At 41.2% G+C, this 24,900-nt stretch overlaps 1 protein-coding gene and 1 long non-coding RNA gene across 2 annotated transcripts in view; one reads left to right on the top strand and one right to left on the bottom strand.

Moving 5' to 3' along the window:
• LOC133612414 (uncharacterized) overlaps positions 1-8,762 on the bottom strand; it is a 35,083-nt gene extending 26,321 nt beyond the window's left edge. The window contains exon 1 of the long non-coding RNA XR_009816116.2: positions 8,677-8,762. This is a non-coding gene — a long non-coding RNA (uncharacterized lncRNA). The remainder of the gene's footprint in view (positions 1-8,676) is intronic.
• LOC133612411 (transcriptional enhancer factor TEF-1-like) overlaps positions 8,702-24,900 on the top strand; it is a 146,895-nt gene continuing 130,696 nt past the window's right edge. The window contains exon 1 of the mRNA XM_061969801.2: positions 8,702-9,095. The gene's annotated coding sequence lies outside the window, so the exon portion shown is untranslated. The remainder of the gene's footprint in view (positions 9,096-24,900) is intronic.

The raw sequence follows: 24,900 nt of genomic DNA, 5'->3' as shown, positions 1-24,900 counted from the left end.
TTGATCTCCTGTTTTTTTGTTTGTATGTTTACAATAGCTTTTACATTTAAAGTTTTTTGTACGAAAAAAAAATATTGGACAGTAACCATTGTAACCAAATAATGGCCTGGTAACGGCTGGTGCAAAAATAAATAAAAGCCTTGTGCAAATAACCGCCTGCTTCTTTTAAACGCCTGTCTCCAAAATCGATTTTGTGAAATAAACGCCCGGGCTACTATTTGGTAATATACGGTATATTGATAGATCTACAGGTTTTGTACATTAACATCAATGCGGCCCCTCATCCTTAAATTTTTCTGTATGTGGCCCTTGTTGGAAAAGGGTTGGACACCCCTGCAATAAAAGTTTGGTTGCATTTTGCTCTCACACTCAAACGTTTGAGCCTCCAGGCGGCGAGGCGAGTGTGTTAATAAAACAGCAGGGAGGCAGGTGAGGTCAGATTTAAGGCAAACCCGGCGACACGAAGGTCACAGTGCTGAATATTTCAGTAGCCTGCTTTGTGTCTGGGGGAAGGAGACGCACATGTTGCCGCACATGTGGCTCAGCTGTGTGCCAGCATGTGTGTGAGTGCCACTATTTCTTGCTGTTGTGTGTCCGCTGCTGTGTGTTGTAGTGTTGGTGTTCCAGGCTGCGACCCTGGCATATCCGTGTTTGTTTTCAGTCACTGCCACTCCCTCTGGGGACACCACAGTCCTGCCTTGCCTGAGGGGATGAAACCTGAGATAGGCAGCGCTGAGTAGTAAACAACAACTTCTTTATGCAGCGGCTGCTTGCTGCATCCACATCTCTAGCAGACGGAGACTAAATGTTTTCTGGTTCGGGCAGTGGCTCCCTGCGCTGCTGGTCCTATGGTGGGGCCCACTCATGACTGTCTCACATTAAAATAAGAGCATTTTTATTTTAAAGATAAAGAAGTGCTTCAAAACATTGCAAACTACGTAGCAGACAAACACAAAACATAATACTTACAGGAAAACGATGCCACAATACTTGTTTTGCATGAATTCATTCAAATAACTGAGTAAGAACATTAGAATTTTTAATATTTAACACCCTATTAAAGCATTAGGTGCAACTAAGATGCTCGTTACAATCAAACAGCTGGATTGTAATAAATGTAATATTTACAGTTTTAACACTTGGTAGGGCGCAACAAAATAAAATAAATTCATGGCGAAGTATACTACCTGGCTAAGTCTATACACTACTGCCATCTAACGTCTTGGAATTGCAACTGCATGTAAACCACTACTACCGGTACAGTGCAGTACTTGCAAATGAGACACAGATGTGTAAGAAAACAAGATAACAACTGAACAGCACATTGTTAAAATTATATTAAAAAACGTTTTTTTGTCAAAAGAAATAACATTTATCAACATATTAGAGTGCACACAAAAGCACTGAAAATTAGTATTGGTGAGTACATACATTTTGTTGACAGTTCAGTTAAGAAACATATATATTATTAATTATCATTCATTTAGTTGGAATGTATTTATTTCAGTGCTGTGTAAGTTTATGTACATTAAATTTTCACCAATTTCAGAGTCTCTAATTATTTTAAATTATATTTGATTAGTATTTATTTTGCTTTCAGCCTGACCTACGCCTTGATAATAATCTTTGTAATTAACACATGGTTTGATATCATTTGACAAGGTTTATCCCAGGGGTCCCCAAACTTTTTGACTCGGGGGGCCACATTGGGTTAAAAATAATTGGCTGGTGGCCGGGCTATATATGTGTGTGTGTGTGTGTGTGTGTGTGTGTGTGTGTGTGTGTGTGTATATGTTGCAATAACTAATCGATTTAATCGATTAAAATCGATTATAAAAATAGTTGGCGATTAATTTAGTCATCGATTCGTTGGATCTATGCTATGCGCATGCGCAGAGGCTACTTTTGTATTCATTTATTTTTTTATAAACCTTTATTTATAAACTGCAACATTTACAAACAGCTGAAAAACAATAATCAAAATGAGTATGGTGCCAGTATGCTGTTTATTTCCAATAAAATACTGGAAAAGATAGAAATGTAGTTTGTCTCTTTTATCCGATTATTAATCGATTATCAAATTAGTTGTTGGTTGCAGCCCTAGTATGTATATGTATTCCGAGCGCGATGATGTCACGTTATCGATGGGAAAATGCATTTTTAGACAATATGAATTGCCTGAGCGGCTAGGAGACACCAAGTGTAACAAGCGGTAAAAAATGGATTAGAAAGGACAGATTTTTAAAAATTATAATTAAAAAAATAAAAACACTTTTTTTATTTTATTTTTTTTAAACTTGGGACTTCCTGCGGGCTGGATCCGGCCCGCGGACCGTAGTTTGGGGACCCCTGGTTTATTCTGTTTAACTGTGTGGTTTATGGTTTGAGTTTATTTTAAACATGCATACAATTACAAAATGTTATGTAGGTTAGATATATTAACAGAATACGATTAAAATTTAGAGTAAGATTACTAATTCAGTGTTAATATTTGAGTGGGCCACGGGCCCCTCTGTTGCGGAAAAGTTGGGCCCCGTGATAACTGCCTGTGCAATGCGCGCCCGTATACATAGGGCTGCATAATTATGGCCAAAATAATAATACATTTTTTATCAATATTGAAATCACAATTATTAATCAGGATTATTCAATTCATTATGTTAGATAAAACAGTGTTGGGGTGTGACTGTGACGCCATTATGTAATCTATAATGTCTAATAAAAAGGCTATAGATAAACATTATTCATTTATTTAAAGATAAGCATTTGTATTTTTACCCCCCGTGAACCCGAAAGGGACAAGCGGTAGCGTTGTGGCTTGTGCAGCCCTTTGAGACACTTGTGATTTAGGGCTATATAAATAAACATTGATTGATTGATTGATTGATAGAAAATGGATGGATGCATGGCATTTGTATTTTTGTTAATTAATAGTATCAACGTGCCAGCTTTTTCTTATTACATTATGCCTTTATCTCTATTTTCATATTATGATGGTGAGAGGTATTTTTTAAAGTTACATATGTGTACTAAATGTGTGTACCGTACTTAAGTAGGTTAGACCAAAGACTATAAAAATGGGACCCATTATCTCCCTGCTTGGCACTCAGCATCAAGGGTTGGAATTGGGGGTTAAATCCCCAAAATGATTCCCGAGCGCGGCCACCGCTGCTGCTCACTGCTCCCCTCACCTCCCAGGGGGTGGAACAAGGTTATGGGTCAAATGCAGAGAGTAATTGCAGCACACCTGGTGTGTGTGTGACTCTCAGTGGTATTCTAACTTTAACATTTAGAGCAGGTGTCAAGACTTGGACTTTGGCTTGGTTTGTTCTCCCGTGGTGCAAATAAATTGGAGTGGTCAAGGCTTGAAGGTGGGTACATGATTTATTTTAAACTATCAAAAAAGGAATAAACAAAAAGCGCGCACAGTGGCGGAGAATAAAACTAGACTTTAAACACAAAACTTGCACATTGGCAGAGACTATGAACAATTAAACAAAACACTAACTGTGGCTTTAACGAACAAAAACTTACTTGGCATGGAACCGGCATGAAAAAAAGAGTAGCAAGGGTCATCAGGGTGTGGAGAGTGTGCTGGAGCATAAATGTGGTGATGTCGTCAGAACGAACAACAGAAAATGAATGAACTTAAATACTATGGACATGATTAGTGAAAGCAGGTGCGTGACTCGAAACGTGAAACAGGTGCGTGACGTGACAGGTGAAAACTAATGGTTGCTATGGTGACAAGAGTGCACAATGAGTCCAAACGTGGAACAGGTGCGTGACGTGACAGGTGAAACTAATGGTTGCTATGGTGACAAAACAAAACAAAAGTACACAAAAAGTCAAAAATTTAAACCGAACATTACTAAAACAAAACATGATCACACAGACATGACAGAATCCCCCCTTACGGACAGATCCCAGATGTCCAAAAACAGAAAATATCAACAAGAGTCATGGGAGGGCGGGAGGGGGACATGGCGGTGGGTCGCCAGGCCACGTGTCCCCGTATCCACCGGGGCAGAGTTAGGTGGCGGCGGCGAGTGGAACGCCGCTGCAGCAGGCGAGGCGGGCGCCCAGGGAATGGCCACATTCGTGGCCGACTGGGAGGTGGGCGCACTTGGCGTGGCGGGCGACCAGGTAGCGGCCATATCCGTGGCCGACGAGGAGGCAGGCGCGTCGTCATCGTGGCAGGCGTGGCTTGGCGTGGTGAGTCAGGCGGCGAAGCTCGGCGTGGCGCGTCAGGCGGCGAAGCTCGGCGTGGCGCGTCAGGCGGCGAAGCTCGGCGTGGCGCGTCAGGCGGAGAAGCTCGGCGTGGGTCTTGGTATAGGTCTTGGTCTTGGCGTGGGTCTTGGTCTTGGCATGGCGGGTCTTGGTCTTGGCATGGCGGGTCTTGGTCTTGGCATGGCGGGTCTTGGTCTTGGTCTTGGCATGGCGGGTCTTGGTCTTGGTCTTGGCATGGCGGGTCTTGGTCTTGGTCTTGGCATGGCGGGTCTTGGCGTCGTGAAGCTGCGGCTGGCGGCACTTGGCGTCGTGAAGCTGCGACTGGCGGCACTTGGCGTCGTGAAGCTGCGACTGGCGGCACTTGGCGTCGTGAAGCTGCGACTGGCGGCACTTGGCGTCGTGAAGCTGCGACTGGCGGCACTTGGCGTCGTGGAGCTGCGACTGGCGGCACTTGGCGTCGTGGAGCTGCGACTGGCGGCACTTGGCGTCGTGGAGCTGCGACTGGCGGCACTTGGCGTCGTGGAGCTGCGACTGGCGGCACTTGGCGTCGTGGAGCTGCGACTGGCGGCACTTGGCGTCGTGGAGCTGCGACTGGCGGCACTTGGCGTCGTGGAGCTGCGACTGGCGGCACTTGGCGTGGAGGGTCTTGGCGTGGAGGGTCTTGGTCTTGGACTTGTTGAGCTGGTACCGGAGCTTGGCGTCGTGGAGCTGGTACCGGAGCTTGGCGTCGTGGAGCTGGTACCGGAGCTTGGCGTCGTGGAGCTGGTACCGGAGCTTGGCGTCGTGGAGCTGGTACCGGAGCTTGGCGTCGTGGAGCTACTGGTGCAGGTGGAGGTGGTCTAGCTGGGGGTTGCGGCTTGGCATGGCGAAGCTGAGTCACCCCACCTGTACAGTTCCCAGCCCTAGCCCCCCCCTCAAGGAGCGGATACCAGACGCGCTCCCCGCGGTCTGGAACCGTTTTTAGGGGTGGGTGGAGGGAGGTCCGGAGGGGGGCAGAATCCTCCCCACTAAATTGTCCAAAAAATATTTCTTTTTCCCCCACCTGGTGTTGTGTGGGCGGAAAAAAAGAAACATTTTGTGACGGGGGTGGGGCTTGAGTCTTGGGGGGCAAGGACTGTCCCAGTGAGCGGGTCTGTGAAAAAATGTTCTGAAAGTGTCTGATTCTGGCAAAAAAGTCCTTTGGTGGTGGTTGATAGACAAAGTTAACAGAATTTAAAAAAAAATCTTGGTCTCTGACGTCATCACCAGTGGGTGGGGTGACGTCATGACAAGGCGGCGGCGTGATGTCATCTGCGGGAAAACTTTTTTGCTGACGACATCTGTCAAGACTTGGACTTTGGCTTGGTTTGTTCTCCCGTGGTGCAAATAAACTGGACTGGTCAAGGCTTGAAGGTGGGTACATGATTTATTTTAAACTATCAAAAAAGGAATAAACAAAAAGCGCGCACAGTGGCGGAGAATAAAACTAGACTTTAAACACAAAACTTGCACATTGGCAGAGACTATGAACAATTAAACAAAACACTAACTGTGGCTTTAACGAACAAAAACTTACTTGGCATGGAACCGGCATGAAAAAAAGAGTAGCAAGGGTCATCAGGGTGTGGAGAGTGTGCAGGAGCATAAATGTGGTGATGTCGTCAGAACGAACAACAGAAAATGAATGAACTTAAATACTATGGACATGATTAGTGAAAGCAGGTGCGTGACTCGAAACGTGAAACAGGTGCGTGACGTGACAGGTGAAAACTAATGGTTGCTATGGTGACAAGAGTGCACAATGAGTCCAAACGTGGAACAGGTGCGTGACGTGACAGGTGAAACTAATGGTTGCTATGGTGACAAAACAAAACAAAAGTGCACAAAAAGTCCAAAATTTAAACCGAACATTACTAAAACAAAACATGATCACACAGACATGACAGCAGGGGTGTCAAACTCAAATACAGAGTGGGCCAAAATTTAAAATTGAACAAAGCCGCGGGCCAAGGTTGAACAAATTAACCTTTTAATAGGGACCCAAACAAGTTTTGCATTGAATATTGAACAAGCAAGGCTTATATAAATTTATAGTGACATGCAAAATCGAGTTTCAAATAATAATAATAATAATTAAAAAATATCAATGACATATCAAATACAATTTAAAATAAAAATTGAATGCCTCTTTTCTATTTGCAGCCTTCTGAGATTAATATCAACATTAACTTTTTCCACAGGGTAATAAGTTTGAAAATAAAATAACAATGAATAAACCAACCATTCAGGACTTTAAACTGCTCAGTTTGCAACACACTGATCTAATCTGATGTGTCCAAGCCAGATACCTGGCATCTTTTCTTGGATGATAGTTCATTAATGTCGGGGCTCAGGCTTTAAGCTGAGGCAACCTTCATTATCGAACGAAGGTGTTCATCAGTCATTATACCTCGTAGTCCACCCGGACCACAGTCTTGGGGGCGTGCCTTAAATGCACTGCCTTTAACGTCCTCTATGAGCTGTCGTCACGTCCGCTTTTCATCCATTCTAACACCGTTCAGACCCAGTCACAAGATATGTGCGGCTTCTGTACGCACACACGAGTGAATGCAACGCACACTTCATCAACAGCGATACAGGTTACACTGAGGGTGCAAGTATAAAAAACTTTAACACTGTTAGAAATATACGCCACACTGTGAATCCACACCAAACAAGAATGACAAACACATTTCGGGAGAACATCCGCACCGTAACACAACATAAACACAACAGAACAAATACCCAGAACCCTTTGCAGCACTAACTCTTCCGGGACGCTACAAAATACACCCCCGCTACCACCAAACCCCCCCCACACACACACACACACCTTGTAGCGTCCCGGAAGAGTTAGTGCTGCAAAGGGTTCTGGGTATTTGTTCTGTTGTGTTACGGTGCGGATGTTCTCCCGAAATGTGTTTGTCATTCTTGTTTGGTGTGGATTCACAGTGTGGCGTATATTTCTAACAGTGTTAACGTTTTTTATTTGGCTACCCTCAGTGTAACCTGTTTCGCTGTTGATGAAGTATGCGTTGCATTCAATTGTGTGTGCGTACAGAAGCCGTACATATTATGTTACTGGGCCAGCACTCGTTGGACTGGCTGAAAAGCAGACGTGCCGATTTTCGGGAGGGGCGCTGAAGTTTGGAAGACTCCCGGGACAGTTGGCAAGTATTAAAATTAGCGGTGTTACCGCTGCAATATATAATCGGCGGGCCAGCTTTAGTGTTAATTTGATATCGCCTCAATGGCCAAGTGAAATTACACGGCGGGCCAGAGTTTGACACCCATGATTTAGAGTAAAATTACTAATTCAGTGTTAATATTTGAATGGGCCACGGGCCCCCCCCCCCCCCCCACACACACACACACACACACACACACACACACACACACACACCTTGTAGTGTCCCAGAAGAGTTAGTGCTGCAAAGGGTTCTGGGTATTTGTTCTGTTGTGTTTAAGTTGTGTTACTGTGCGGATGTTCTCCCAAAATGTGTTTGTCATTCTTGTTTGGTGTGGATTCACAGTGTGGCGTATATTTCTAATAATGTTAAAGTTGCTTATACGGCCACTCTCAGTGTAAACTGTATCGCTGTTGACGAAGTATGCCTTGCATTTACGTGTGTGCGTACAGGAGCCGCTCATATCTTGTGACTGGTCGGGCACGTTGTTAGAAGGGATGAAAAGCGGACGTGACGTCAGCTCGTAGAGGACGTTAAAAGCAGTGCCTGTAAGGCACGCCCCCAAGCCTGTGGAATATGAGATATAATGACTGATGAACACCTTCGTTCGATAATGAAGGTTGCCTCAGCTCAAAGCCTGAGCCCCGACAATAATGAACTAGCATCCCAGAAAAGATGCCAGGTATCTGGCTTGGGCACATCAGATTAGATCAGTGTGTTGCAAACTGAGCAGTTTAAAGTCCTGAATGGTTGGTTTATTCATTATTTTATTTTCAAATTTATTAGCCTGTGGAAAAAGTTAATGTTGATATTTACCTGAGAAGGCTGCAAATAGAAAAGAGGCATTCCATTTTTATTGAAATTGTATTTCATATGCCATTGATATTTTTTAATTATTATTATTTGAAACTCGATTTTGCATGTCACTATAAAGTTATATAAGTCTTGCTTGTTCAATATTTAATGCAAAACTTGTTTGGGTCCCTATTAAAAAGGTTAATTTGTTCAACCTTGGCCCGCGGCTTTGTTCAGTTTTAAATTTTGGCCCACTCTGTATTTGAGTTTGACACCCCTGATCTATGCTAACAGTTGTTGTTGTTGTTGTATTTTCTTCTCAATTAAAACTACCACACTACTGTCCGTGTTCATTGAGCCGCCATTTTTCTTTAGTCGTACGTTAGTTTGAGGTGACTAAAATGTAACATGACTTCATATTTCCAACTCGGTTTCCGTTGCTTACTTTGCTCTCATGTTCCTTCCCCGGTCGAAACCAAGAGTTAGTTTCCTTTTGTCGCCGTCAGGCTCCACTCCAGTCCTCCTGACCCCCTTGTCCCCCACCACCCCCGCCCAGCTCAGCCTTTTCTTTCCTGCCACCCATCCTCCCATCTCTCACTCCCATTTCATCCATCCAGGGTGACGCCACGCCACTCACCCCGCCCCGTTCAACTCGGTCCACCCCGCGTTCATTTCATTCCTGCTCCCATTCCGCGCATATTTGGCATCCTTGGAGAGAGCCGAGTATTTTGACTCACTCAGCGTGCCGCGTCCTCCATCAAAGCGACGCCGGCTGGACACTCGCAAGGCACCGGAAGACTCGCTCATGTCGCGGGGGGCTCCAAAGTGTGGGAATTAAGCGGGAAAGAAGCGAATGAATCGAAGGTAAGTTCTCCAAGAGGAAGCCCCTTCCTCTTTCGCGTGGAACCCAAGTGTTCCGAACACTTTCGTCCACGTTGACCCGAATATTGTTTCTTAACGTCCATGTTTAATGGCTAAACAACAGTGTTTGTCGCGACACTTTTAGTTGGCGATACTGACAAAACAAACGTTTTAGCACTTAAAAGGAAGGCTTTAAGGTGGGTTTTCGTTATATATGTGATTCGAGGTGATCAATGAAACAAGCGTTCGGCACCAAAACATACAAGCGGCTTAACAAAGCGGAGTCAATGGAGGACTTGTTGCATCGGCGGCTTTTTTCTTTTCCTCTGCTGGCAGGCTGGGAGGGAGGGAGGCAGGCCTCAAACACTACACATAGGCCACAGCTACACACACACACACACACTACACATTACACTGACAATACACTATTTCTGCGAATGATTAAAACAGGGGTGTCAAACGTACGGCCTGTGGGCCGGGTCAGGCCCGCGAACAGGTTTTATCCGGCCAGCGGGATGGTTTTTTTTTATAAAAATGAGCCGTAATTTTTAAACCAAAAGGCGAGTGCCCCTAAGAAAAAGCATTAAAGCTTAAGGATAGCTATGGAAAACGAAACTAAAACTGAACTGGCTGCAAAGTAAACAAAAACTGAATGCTGGACGACAGCAAAGACTTACAGCGTGTGGAGCAGAGACTGCGTCCACAAAGTACATCCGAACATGACATGACAATCGACAATGTCCACACAAAGAAAGATAGCAACAACTTGAATAGTCTTGATTGCTAAAACAAAGCGGAGTCAATGGAGGACTTGTTGCATGTGCGGCTTTTCCCTTTTCCTCTGCTGGGAGGGAGGAAGGCAGGCCTCAAACACTACACATAGGCCACAGCTACACATTACACTGACAATACACTATTTCTGCGAATGATTCAAACAGGGGTGTCAAACGTACGGCCTGCAGGCCGAATTAGGCCCGCGAACAGGTTTTATCCGGCCCGCGGGATGAGTTTGCTAAGTATAAAAATGAGCCGGAATTTTTGAATGAAAGAAACCGCTGTTCTAAGGCAGACCTTGGCAAATTAAGGCCCGGGGGCCACATGCGGCCCGTTAAGTTTTTCAGTCTGGCGCGCTGGACATTCCCAAATAATTTTTTTAGATCTTTAAGATGGAAAGTGTAGCTGCCATCATGATGTGCAGTGATGTTTTCTAATGATCGTAAGTCTTGAACTATACAAAGTATTTCAATGGTTGGAATCTGCGCTTATGGATGATATACTAGTTACTATGGTAATCTAATTAGTAACTATGGTCATCTAATTAGTTACTATGGTAGTCTACGTTACAGCAGCTCAAACGAGGCACCAAGCAGTGTGGGCGGGAAGCGTTTCCACATGCGCGGAAGGAGATTTTCACAACAAAGTTCTAAAGCTTAGTGATATATCAGATATATCAGATTGTAGGTGGGTTTATTTTGGACCCTTCGTGTTCATATTTCACTGTTTGTTGCATTTTTGTTACGTTTCACTTGATTGTAAAATATGTCGATCGAAAGGGGGTGTGACATTCATATTTTGTCAATATTCAATGTTTTATCGTTCATAGAAAAATGTAAAATTCCATTACGATTTTTAAGGCGGTCTGTCATAACGTTTTTAGCATTCAATCAGACTTTATTGTGAAGTTTTATATTAGTGTTCCTAAAAATAGATATACCGGCCCCCAGACACATTTTTTTCCCTAAATGTGGCCCCCGAGTCAAAATAATGTCCACACGAACACGGCGAGTTTCAAAAACACATATTTGGGGTTAAAACGATCTCCATCCACACAAGTGTAGTTTCAAAACTGTCTATGTCTACACACAAACGCATACACCTGCTGTCTTGCACATTTTGTCCAATCAGAAGCCTGAAAAAAAATCAGCAATATCTGACTTGGTGGCATTACACCTCCTATTATGTTTATTTCGATCGACTTTAGACATACAATGTACATACATGTACATTATCTTTAAAACCAGCCTGCACGTACACACAGAATCCTGGGAACATTATTAAAGAGCGAATGCACGCCTTTGCTGTTGAAACCTAACACTCATAGAATTATAACATGTTCAGCAACATGGTGATGTATTACATGTATAGTTTATTTTTCAAAAATCAGCGCGCACTAACGAGCCAAGGAAACCATTTTGCATGTTTAAGTGACTATATAAAGTGCACAGACGTGCGTGTGCCTCTGCAAAACTCTAGTGGAATTATAAAGCATTTAATCATGGATATAGTGATATTGTACATGTGTAATGAAGTGTATATTGTCTTTAACATCAGTACACGCTACAAAGAGGACACTACATCTCGTTTTTCATAGTTGCTTGGTCGCTTTTTACGCACGAGCACGGTCATGCCCCGGCTACATCTACAAAAATGGAAGCAAGACACGGAATTTAACTTCGTGATTTGTCGTTAAAGAAGGACTAAAATGTAAGATAATGTTGCACCTTTCTTATAACAGAGCAAAAAGTCTTGTCTGTCAAAGTTGTTCCATCGGGCGAAGGTTCCACAGCGATCGTAACCAAAACAGCTGACTGTCATTAACGCCGGCGGGAGTGTCGCAAAGCCCATTTTGGTGTATTTTTTATTAATGTAGAATGAAAAGAGCAGCACGTTTATGTTCAAATGTACATGAGGTGTTTTTATAGTGTGTTTAAAGGCAGCAAGGCAGTGTTGTTGAGCTTGGAAATGACAGCGTACTACCGTGATGTCATCACAAATACACGCATACGCTAAGCGGAGAGTTTTGGAACTCTACACTTTGGCCAGCGTTTTGTAAAAGTCTACGTCTTTAAAGACAAAAGTATGCGTCTGCGTGTGGACAAGAGGCCTAAACACAGAGCTAAGTATGCGTTTATTAAAGGCCTACTGAAATGCGATTTTCTTATTCAAACGGGGATAGCAGGTCCATTTTATGTGTCATACTTGATCATTTCGCGATATTGCCATATTTTTGCTGAAATGATTTAGTAGAGAACATTGACGATAAAGTTCGCAACTTTTGGTTGCTGATAAAAAAGCCTTGCCTGTACCGGAAGTAGCAGACGAGTAGCGTGACGTCACAGGTTGTGGAGCTCCTCACATCTGCACATTGTTTACAATCATGGCCACCAGCAGCGAGAGCGATTCGGACCGAGAAAGCGACAATTTCCCCATTAATTTGAGCGAGGATGAAAGATTTGTGGATGAGGAAAGTGAGAGTGAAGGACTAGAGGGCAGTGGGAGCGATTCAGATAGGGAAGATGCTGTGAGAGGCGGGTGGGACCTGATATTCAGCTGGGAATGACTAAAACAGTAAATAAACACAAGACATATATATACTCTATTAGCCACAACACAACCAGGCTTATATCTAATATGCCACAAATTAATACCACATAACAAACACCTCCCCCCTCCCGTCCATATAACCCGCCAATACAACTCAAACACCTGCACAACACACTCAATCCCACAGCCCAAAGTACCGTTCACCTCCCCAAAGTTCATACAACACATATATTTCCCCAAAGTCCCCAACGTTACGTACGTGACATGCACATAGCGGCACGCACGTACGGGCAAGCGATCAAATGTTTGGAAGCCGCAGCTGCATGCGTACTCACGGTACCGTGTCTGTGTATCCAACTCAAAGTCCTCCTGGTAAGAGTCTCTGTTGTCCCAGTTCTCCACAGGCCAATGGTAAAGCTTGACTGTCATCTTTCGGGAATGTAAACAATGAAAAACCGGCTGTGTTATCCGGCGCAACAGTCAGGGGGTGCATTCTACGGCAGGCGTGCGTTATCCGGCACAACACCTGCCGCAATACACTGCTTCCCACCTACAGCTTTCTTCTTTGCTGTCTCTATTGTTCATTGAACAAATTGCAAAAGATTCACCAACACAGATGTCCAGAATACTGTGGAATTTTGCGATGAAAACAGACGACTTAATAGCTGGCCACCATGCTGTCCCAAAATGTCCTCTACAATCCGTGACGTCACGCGCAGGCGTCATCATACCGAGATGTTTTCAGCAGGATATTTTGCGCGAAATTTAAAATTGCACTTTAGTAAGCGAACTCGGCCGTATTGGCATGTGTTGCAATGTTAAGATTTCATCATTGATATATAAACTATCGGACTGCGTGGTCGGTAGTAGTGGGTTTCAGTAGGCCTTTAAGTGTCTGTGTTCATGTGGACATGGCCTAAATCTGGTGTGCCGTGAGAGATTATGTAATTTCACCTATTTGGGTTTAAACATTTTTTTTGCAAACCAGTAATTATAATCCGCAAATAAAGTGCCATTGTTGAGTGTCTGTACTGTCTAGAGCTCGGCGGAGTAACCGTGTAATAGTCTTCCATATCAGTAGGTGGCAGCAGGTAGCTAATTGCATTGTCGTGATCCCAATATGCAGACGACAGCAGGAAGCAGCGTGCAGGTAAAAAGGTATCTAACGCTTAAACCAAAAATAAACAAAAGGCGAGTGCCCCTAAGAAAAGGCATTGAAGCTTAGGGATAGCTATGGAAAATTAAACTAAAACTGAACTGGCTGCAAAGTAAAGAAAAACGGAATACTGGACGACAGCAAAGACTTACAGCGTGTGGAGCAGAGACTGCGTCCACAAAGTACATCCGAACATGACATGACAATCAACAATGTCCACACAAAGAAGGATAGCAACAACTTGAATAGTCTTGATTGCTAAAACAAAGCAGGTGCGGGGAATCGCGCTCAAAGGAAGACATGCAACAGAAAAATACCAACAAAACAGCAAAAGCCACCTAAATAGGAGCACAAGACAATAACTAAAACACTACACACAGGAAAACACCAAAAAAACTTCAAATAAGTCACGGCGTGATGTGACAGGTCGTGACAGTACTTTGAGACAAGAGCTATAGTGAGATTTGGTTCGTTATGCTTTGAATTCGTGTCCAACAATTGCTACAACAACTTTTTACTGTCAATATGGAGTTTCATATTTCTGTTTTTTTTTTTTGATGGTGGTGTGCCTCTGCATTTTTTCATTGAAAATAAATGTGCCTTGGCTCCAAAAAGGTTGAAAAACACTGCACTAAAAGTCGGAATAGCAATTATTTGTATCTTTGTAGATGTAAAAAACAAACCACGATGTTAGTGCACCAGTCGAGGAAAATGATCAAACTACATAAATAAAATCCTGTAATTTGATTTTGATATGATTTTTTTATCTTGATAGATTGAAAATGAACACCAATGAGTTGACTGATGAACACTATCACATAATTTATTCAGAAATTATAAATAATGACAAATAAAGATAGACTACGCTCAACCACAACATGTAAGTGTAAAAAACCCCAACAACATTATGGTTTGTACATTTTCAGAATGTGCTTGTTGTATTTTTAAACAAAGAAAACAATCTGAAGTTGTCTTTATCTTTTAAGTTATCGTGCCGTGATTTTACCAGTCCGGCCCACTTGGAAGTAGATTTTTCTCCATGTGGCCCCCCATCTAAAATGAGTTTGACACCCCTGGATTAAAAAGATCTAAAAAGGGTAACTCTGAAATGTCTACTGTCAACACAAACTAATTTCATTCATACACCTGTGAAAACATATCTCAAATATGAAATATCCCGATCATCTTCTGTGAATTTTGGAACTTCCTTTGATCTGACCAGACTATGATATGTGTAACCTTTCAGGATGAAAGATCTGTTTTATCCCTTCACAGTCATATTTAGGACCATGGGAAATTATAAAAAAAATATGGTTTCAGGTTCACGGAATAAAGTCCAAACTCGGGCTGCAGCTATAGATTCTTTTTTTAATCTATCCATTAGTTGTGTATCGATTAATTGGACCTATGCCTAAAAATACAATCTCAGAATTTTTCTGAAAATATTCGATTTAAGATTTGTTAACGATGTTTGTTTCCCCCCTACTTTTTAAAGAAACCAATTAATTTAAATGACAGAGATAATTCATAATAAGCTTTGCTTATTTTTCCCACTACAAATGTGCACTTCATTCACTAACGGTGTTACAAAAATTATGAATTAGAATAATACATAATGTTGGATATAGAGAACATACAAACCCTTTATTTATTGAATCATACATATTGAAATTCAAGGATTTGGTGCATTTGCAATCAGCTAAAATTATGTACAAAGCAAACTATTACCTGCTACCCAAGAATGTACAACAATTATTCTCAACAAAAGAGGAGAAATATAACCTTAGAAGAAAAATCTCATTTAAAACGTTTGTATGCTCGTACAACACTTAAAACCTTTTAACATGTCAGTATGTGGAATTAAATGATGGAATGGATTAAGCAAAGAAATCAAACAAAGCACCAATATGATTCAGTTTAAGAGACTGTTCAAACTACAAGTGTTCACAAAGTACACAGAACAAGAATCATGATGAATATCTTGAACATTTTTTATTTTTTTATTTTTATTTTATTGAGACAAATATTATTTATGTATTCAGTATTTGTTTACTTACTATGGTATATTATTTGTTTATTATTTATTTGTTAACTGTTATGTTACAGAGAACAAATAAATAGTATAAAATTGCTATGGTATGAAAAGGGGTAGGATTAAATGAGCTCAGCTTCTTTCTACTCCTTTTCGGACGTGCTGTAATGAAACAACTGGAAATATGTGATGAATACATTGTATTGTATGCATGTCCGAAATAAACTGAACTGAACTTATATTTCATCAAAAACTAAACTGGCACTGCATCTTACTCTTGTACATTTTTATAGTGTGTTCTTTTTTAGAACAGATATAAATTGGAATTTGTATAAGATAGTTTCAGATGGAATGTCGCTGTTGTAGCTAATTCTGGCATATTTACTGTGATGCTTTTGCTCATACTTGATCAATATGCTTGTCCTAATCAAATATAAAGCTTCCTATGGGAGGCAGACCTTCTGTCTTGAATAAAATACTTCTGTAAATAAAAATGTAGCATTGAAAGCTTTATTGTTTTAATGGGTGGACAAACGCAGGCCTTATCACTGTTTGAGCTCCACATCTTCGACGTGCATAGCAACCTCTTTAGTGATCATTTCCCACTGGGCTTCTTTCTTATCATACATGGTACCTTGTCTAACGATTCCACCACAATAAGCTGCTTTTCAGCAGGAGTTTGTTTGTTGTTGCGGTCTTGTTCGCCTCATAAAGAATTGCATTTCCCACACTCGGCTGGAGGCTTGCGTTTCAGATGCTGAAATAAGTTTGTCCTGCTGCCGTCTTCTTTAAACAAACTTTGCAGCGTGCAGTCGTTTGTTTCACGCATGTTGCAGCAAAACAAAACTATGCTTTTCTCTGGAACTAACGTCTCGCTAGCATTAGCGTAAGCCATGTTTTGCTAAGTGTGTGAATCTCCACTAATGAAACAAGGAGGAGGGTGAATGTTACGGAAGCTCCTGGGGTCAAAAAGTATGCAAGAGCAGAAAACAATATACATTTAAAAAAAAATTAATCGTCGGTAGCACGGTGGTACAGGGGTTAGTGCATGTGCCTCACAATACGAAGTAGTCCTGGCTTCAATCCCGGGCTCGGGATCTTTCTGTGTGGAGTTTGCATGTTCTCCCCGTGACTGTGTGGGACCCCTCCGGGTACTCCGGCTTCCTCCCACCTCCAAAGACATGCACCTGGGGATAGGTTGATTGGTAACACTATGTGAATGTGAGTGTGAATGTTGTCTGTCCATCTGTGTTGGCCCTGTGATGAGGTGGTGACTTGTCCAGGGTGTACGCTGCCTTCCGCCCGAATGCAGCTGAGATAGGCTCCACCACCCCCCGCCACCCCGAACGGGACAAGCGGTAGAAAATGGATGGATGGATGGACAACAAAAAGTCGAATATATCAATAAATTGATCAGCTGTTAGCATATTTCCTCGATCAAATAATGGCGGAAAAGTCCGTTAGAAGTTACCCCAGTAGTACACAGTAGGGAAGCAAGTATCCTGCACGGAACAATCCTCCTTTATTGACCTTGATCCTGTGTGTGTTTGTGTACGTTTACGTGTGTTTGTGTGAACGTGTGTCCGTGTGCGCAACCATCTCGTCCCATCGACGTGAATGTCAGTCTCCTCATGACGTGACGAATGTTCAATCGCGTTGTGCCTCGTCCCCTTGCACAGCTGGAAATGCAACCCAGAAGTTGAAACACATTGAGAAGGAGCAGTGACTTCAGTTTCACTATCGATTTCACTATGTAAAAGTGCTTTGAGTCACTAGAGAAAAGCGCTATATAAATATAATTCACTTCACTTCACTTCACCTGCTGCAATTGACCAGTAATCCTGACCCGATTGCGGACTTGCAGGCACTCAGAGAACATCTATGTGACTGCATTGGTCCTGACTGGGGGAATCAACACACCCATTGATTTAATCAGACAAGGCATTTTTGTATCTAAATCATTTTAATCAGACTTTTTGTTTGTGTCTGCAAAGATTCCACTCCTCTGATACAACATAACCCTCCCCCCCCAAAAAACGTGTCCCTGCTGTTGGAGTAACAATCACAATATTACGGGTATACCGGTATAAAAAAAACTACACTTTGTGTTCTTTTTGTTTGTGGATAAGACATTTTGTTCCTGACATAATCATTAAACTTCTTTTATGTGTTGGTACACATTACAGGGTTTCCCCTGAACGGCCAAGATACCTGTGGCGGTGGGGGTGTGGTTATGGGCGTGGCTACAATGAGGTCAACAAGTAATTTGCATAATTAACTCTAAATGTACACATACATTTAAAAGAAATCTGTTTTTAGTAATTACTATTAACATATATTTTTTATTGTTTTGCCATATTTTCAATTGTTGCTGTTTTTTGTACAAAGTACAGTAGCGCGGTTTTCGGTGATCAAAGTCTTTATTCGGTGGTCAAGTTTTTGGTACATCACTTGTCAATAGTGCCCCAATAATAGGCTATATATATAAATTCATACTGTAACGACCAGCTAATGTTAATGTTTTATGTTCGTGTGGTTTGGATTTGATGTTGAAGACTCAAGGAGACGAAAGTGTTTTCATAAGAGGTAAAACCTGTTGGAATTGTGCTGTTGTAGGTTAGTAATAATTAGTAATAAAAGTTAAAAATAGGGTTGGACTTTGTGTGATTTTTTTCTGGACGCTACCATATATTGTATTACTTTAATTCGTTTTCAAGTTAAAAAAAATGACCTTATTTTCAAGGTGTTGCGGAAATAAAAATGTTGTGGTGGCGCGGCACATTCAATTACAGTAAGGGGAAACCCTGCATTATTTTACAGTCCCTCAAATTCAAACTGCACTTTTAATGTATTTTCATTCAATATAAGATAGGGTATTTGAGTTTTAAAGACTTGCCATTTTCCAGAACACTGGTGAGAAGCACTGATGTATAAAATAACACAAATAATTCAAATAATAATTTATCATTTACATTTTTTTTGTAAATGTTAACTTGAAATAATAGTCTTATAGTATTCACTACACCAATTATACTTAGTTTACCGCATATTTTTTGTGATGACAAGCAAAAAAACTAAATAACAGATACCCCCACAAAACGGACCGAAAAAGAAGCAGAACCTTTGCCCTAAAACCAGGTATGGACCGTAGCATGGGTTACCTGTACTGTTGCACCTCGAGTAAACCCAATTATAGAGAGAAACAAAATCACAGTTGTTAGCTGTTAACATAAAGTACCTCAATCAAACATGGTGGAAATGTCTTTAATGAAAAAAAAATACACTTGTAAAGAACATAATGTCATGGCTGTCTTAAGTTTCCAAAAATGTTCTACAACTCTTATTTTTTTGTGATAGAGTGATTGGAGCACATACTTGTTGGTCATAAAAAACATTCATGAAGTTTGGTTCTTTTATGAATTTATTATGGGTCTACTGAAAATGTGACCAAATCTGCTGGGTCAAAAGTATACATGCAGCAATGTTAATATTTGGTTACATGTCCCTTGGCAAGTTTCACTGCAATAAGGCGCTTTTGGTAGCCATCCACAAGCTTCTGGTTGAGTTTTTGACCACTCCTCTTGACAAAATTGGTGCAGTTCAGCTAAATGTGTTGGTTTTCTGACATGGACTTGTTTCTTCAGCATTGTCCACACATTTAAGTCAGGACTTTGGGAAGGCCGTTCTAAAACCTTAATTCTAGCTTGATTTAGCCATTCCTTTACCACTTTTGATGTGTGTTTGGGGTCATTGTCCTGTTGGAACACCCAACTGCGCCCAAGACCCATTCTCCGGGCTGATGATTTTAGGTTGTCCTGAAGAATTTGGAGGTTGTCCCATTTACGCTCTGTAAAGCACCAGTTCCAAAACAGGCCCAGAGCATAATACTACCACCACCATGCTTGACGGTAGGAATTGGTGTTCCTGGGATTAAAGGCCTCCACTTTTCTCCTCCAAACATATTGCTGGGTATTGTGGCCAAACAGCTCAATTTTTGTTTCATCTGACCACATAACTTTTCTCCAGAAGGTCTTATCTTTGTCCATGAGATGTCAGATGAAACAAAAATTGAGCTGTTTGGCCACAATACCCAGCAATATGTTGACAGCTTAGGGGAAACCCTGTGTGTGTGTATATATACTGCGTGTGTGTATATATATATATATATATACATACATACATACATATGCACAGTATATCTTACATGTACAGTATATGTGGTGAACGCAGGTAAACTGCCGCCAGTATAGTTTGTTGTCCTCTGCTGTCCATGTAGCATTCATGATAGCGATGCCATCCTTACATTCATGTTTCGCTTTAAGATGTTTCTTTAAACTGATGCGCCTATGATAATAAAGTTAAAAATACCAACTAATTACCTCAGTTTTATCTAAAGTTCCCTTGGAAATTGTTTTGAAGGGCGCACAGCACGTCGCGCTATCTATTCTCACACTGGCATGTGACGTGATCACTACCTGTGCAATGCACGCCCTTATACATAGGGCTGCACGATTATGGCCCCATCCATTTTCTACCGCTTGTCCCTTTTTGGGGTCGCGGCGGTGCTGGAGCCTATCTCAGCTGCATTCGGGCTAGGGCTGAAACGACGCGTCGACGTAGTCGACGTCATCGGTTACGTAAATACGTCGAGGACGTTTTTGTTCGTCGACGCGTCACATATTTACGTCACACTACCGTCATGGCGGAGCGCAAAGCAGACGATGCGAGCGGTGCGAGCAAGGGGAAAAAAACACGCCAAAAGTCGTCAAAAGTGTGGGAGTATTTCAATAAACGGCCTAAGAAGAAACGCTACTTTTACTCCGCTACTTTTATCTACATTCAGCTCGCTACTAATTTTTATCGATCTGTTAATGCACGCTTTGTTTGTTTTGGTCTGTCAGACAGACCTTCAAAGTGCCTGCCTTACTGGTGACGTTTCACTTCGTTCCACCAATCAGATGCAGTCACTGGTGACGTTGGACCAATCAAACAGAGCCAGGGGTCACATGACCTGACTTAAACAAGTTGAAACAAGTTATTCGGGTGTTACCATTTAGTGGTCAATTGTACGGAATATGCACTGTACTGTGCAATCTACTAATAAAAGTTCCAATCAATCAATCAATCAAAAGTGTGAAGGAAAAAAGACCGTATTTCAACCGTACACCCCGTCAAAAGCCTAAAGACTGACTGCACAGTTCCTGTCTTCACAATAAAAGTCCCGCTCCATCGCGCCTGCGCTTTCAAAAAAAGAGTCTCCGAAAGCCAGCGCAAACAAGCTAGCAAGCTACGGAGTTTGCCGCCAATGTATTTCTTGTAAAGGGTATAAAAACGAATATGGAAGGTGGACAAATAAGATGCCAAAAAACAACCACTTTCATGTGGTATTAGACAGAAAGGAGGAACTTTTTTTCTCCTGCATTTGAAAACGTGGACGTTAAGCACTGCTGTCTGATTACAATCAATGCAAGTCATCAGAATCAGGTAATACACCAACTTATATTCTTGTCAACATGAAAGAAAGGAATCTATATGTTAAACATGCATGTATAATTATTAAAACACCTTTAACATGTAAACAAAAACGGCAAAATAAATAAATATAAATTATATACTGTATATATCAATGTATGTATATATATATATATATATATATATATATATATATATATATATATATATATATATATATATATATATATATATATATATATATATGATATGTGTGTGTATGTTACTCAGTACTTGAGTAGTTTTTTCACAACATACTTTTTACTTTTACTCAAGTAAATATTTGGGTGACTACTCCTTACTTTTACTTGAGTAATAAATCTCTAAAGTAACAGTACTCTTACTTGAGTACAATTTCTGGCTACTCTACCCACCTCTGCTAATAATGTTGTTGTATGCACACTGTGTCGAGCGGAAATGGCCTATCATAGCAGCACAACGGCAGCGTTCTTGCCATCACCATCAACTAGTCAATCGTCCGCGTGAGTATACGTTGTCATCATTACACAAAAACATGAATGTGTCATTTGTATCTGCGTTGTAAATTCATAAACTAAAGCACCGTTTCGCTCTGAGAGGAGAGTTTGGCGTACCTGTTCAGTGTTTACAAAGACGCGCTCCTCTTTAACGCTAACGTTAATTAGTTGTGCAAATACCTTTTACAACATTAACAGTTACGTATACTATGTACAAACGAACAATTAACTTTCACTTTAATCATACTATCATTGTTGTGTTATTAAGCAAAATAAGCAAAAGTTTTACTTTTGTTGAAATGTTTACACTGTTGTTACAGAATATTTAGTTTTGCACTTTTTTGTATTGGATGTTTATCTTTATTTTTGCACATTTCAGCAAATAAGCAATACTTTTACTTTTGTTGAAATGTTTACACTGTTGTTACAGAATATTTCCGTTTTGCACTTTTTTGAATTGGATGTTTATCTTTATTTTTGCACATTTTAAAGCAAAATAAGCAATACTTTTACTTTAGAAATGCTTATACTATTGCAGAATATTAAGATTTGCACTGGATGTTTACTTTTATATTTGCACATTAAAAAGCAAATAAGCTACTTTTAATTTTGTTAAATGTTAAAGTTTTAAATGTTTACATTGTTACAGAATATTTTGTCATGTTGTTGTCAATGTTGACTGAGTGGCCATACTTTTTTTTTTGTAAATAAAAGCCATGCCTTTTGAAAAAACTGGCCTACATTTATTTTTTCATCTTCATTTTAAATAAAAAAATAATCGGTAAAAGGAAAAATAATCTATAGATTAATCGAAAAAAATAATCTATAGATTAACCGATTAATCGAAAAAAATAATCTATAGATTAACCGATTAATCGAAAAAAATAATCTATAGATTAATCGATAGAAAAATAATCGTTAGCTGCAGCCTTAATTCGGGCGGAAGGCGGGGTACACCCTGGACAAGTCGCCACCTCATCACAGGGCCAACACAGATAGACAGACAACATTCACACTCACATTCACACACTAGGGCCAATTTAGTGTTGCCAATCAACCTATCCCCAGGTGCATGTTTTTGGCGGTGGGAGGAACCCACACAGTCAAGGGGAGAACATGCAAACACAACACAGAAAGATCCCGAGCCTGGGTTTGAACTCAGGACTTCTCAGGACCTTCGTATTGTGAGGCACATGCACTAACCCCTGTTCCACCGTGCTGCCACGATTAAAGCCAAAATAATTAATATTATTTTTTATCAATATTGAAATCACGATTATTAATCAGGAATATTCAAATTATTATGTTAGGTAAAACCGTGTTGGAGTGTGACCGTGACACCATTATGTCATTTGTAATGTCTAATAAAAAGGCTATAGATAAACGTTATTCATTTATTTAAAGACAAGCATTTGTATTTTTGTTAATTAAAAGTATCAACGTGTCAGATTTTTCTTATTACATTATGCCTTTATCTCTATTTTCATATTTTGATGGAGAGAGGTATTTTTCTAAGTTATGTACTCTTTAAAAAAGGAAGCAAATTGGAACCTGGCAACTACCGACCTGTTTCTATTCTCAGTTCCATTTTGAAAGTAATGAAAAAAATAGTTTATGAACAGGTCGATAGTTACCTTGCCACCAATAAACTCATGTACAAATTACAATCCGGCTTCAGAACTAACCACTCCACTGACACATGCCTTTTCTATCTGACCGACCACATCAAACATGAGGTGGACGCGGGCAAATACTGCGGCATGGTCATGTTGGACCTTCAGAAGGCCTTTGACACGTTAACCACGCTATACTGTTGGATAAACTCAGAGCAATTGGATTTGACAAAACCTCATCGAGCTGGATGCAATCTTACTTGGAGGGCAGGGAACAGGTGGTAGAGGTGAACGGCACCGTGTCCCCCCCCCCTCTCAGTAAGCTGTGGAGTCCCCCAAGGCAGTATATTGGCGCCTTTACTGTTCCTAATATACATAAACGACTTGTCATCAGCATGCGACTGTGAATTGTTCTTGTTTGCGGATGACTCGGCCCTGCTGGTATCAGACAAGGACAAGTCACAGGTGGAGAAAATCCTCACTGCCGAACTCTGTAGAACTTTCACCTGGCTCGCTGACAACAAGCTATCCATACACTTGGGTAAAACGGAATCCATCCTGTTTGGGTCCCACATCAACCTTAAGAAAGTCAATGACTTCACTACAAAAGTGGGTGGCATTTTTATCACCAGCAAAGATGAGGTCACCTGCCTAGGTTCCATTCTAGAGGCTAATCTTTCCTGTGATAAAATGGAAACCAAGGTAATCAAAAAGGTCAACCAACGAACGAGATTTCTATAGAATCTCCTCTCTGGTCAACAAAAGCACCATGAGGATTCTAGCGGGAACTCTCGTTCAACCCTTTTTCGATTACGCATGCACCTCCTGGTACCCTAGCACCTCCAAAACCCTCAAATCTAAACTCCAAACATCCCAGAACAAGCTAGTCAGATTACTTTTAGACCTCCACCCCAGATCACACCTCACTCCTACCCACTTCTCCAAAGTGGGCTGGCTCAGAGTGGAGGACAGAGTAAAACAACTTGCACTGAGCCTAGTCTATAAAATCCGCTACACCTCCCTGATACCGAAGTACATGTCAAACTACTTCCTTAACGTAAATGACCGCCATAACCACAACACCAGGGGGAGCTCCACCAATCACGTTAAACCCAGATTCCGATCTAACAAAGGTCTTAACTCATTCTCTTTCTATGCCACATCAATGTGAAATGCGCTCCCAACAGGTATTAAAGAAAGGGCATCTCTATCCTCCTTCAAAACTACACTAAAAGAACACCTCCAGGCAACTTCAACCCTAAACTAACACCTTCCCCGGATTGTTAAGAATCAAATGTAAATAATCAAATCAAATGTAGATACTTTTTTTCTTATGCTTTCTGATCTCTCTCTCTCTCTCTCTCTCTCTCTCTCTCTCTCTCTCTCTCTCTCTCTCTCTCTTTCTCTCTCTCTCTCTCTCTCTCTCTCTCTCTCTCTCTATGTCCACTACTTGCTGTACACATCCTACCAAGTCAGACCTACACTGTTTCAATATCAATTTCTCTGTTCTCAATTGTTGATGACTGATGATAACAACCAAACCTAATTCCCCCCCCCCCCCCCCCACGCCCCCTCCACACCCCGGATTGTAAATAATGTAAAAAATTCAATGTATATACCCTGATGATTATCTTGTGTGATGACTGTATTATGATGACAGTATATATCTGATAGTATATATCTGTATCATGAATCA

The sequence above is a fragment of the Nerophis lumbriciformis genome, linkage group LG10 (genome assembly GCF_033978685.3).
Source record: "Nerophis lumbriciformis linkage group LG10, RoL_Nlum_v2.1, whole genome shotgun sequence".
Taxonomy (NCBI): domain Eukaryota; kingdom Metazoa; phylum Chordata; class Actinopteri; order Syngnathiformes; family Syngnathidae; genus Nerophis; species Nerophis lumbriciformis.
This window is presented reverse-complemented; position numbering and strand designations above follow the sequence as displayed.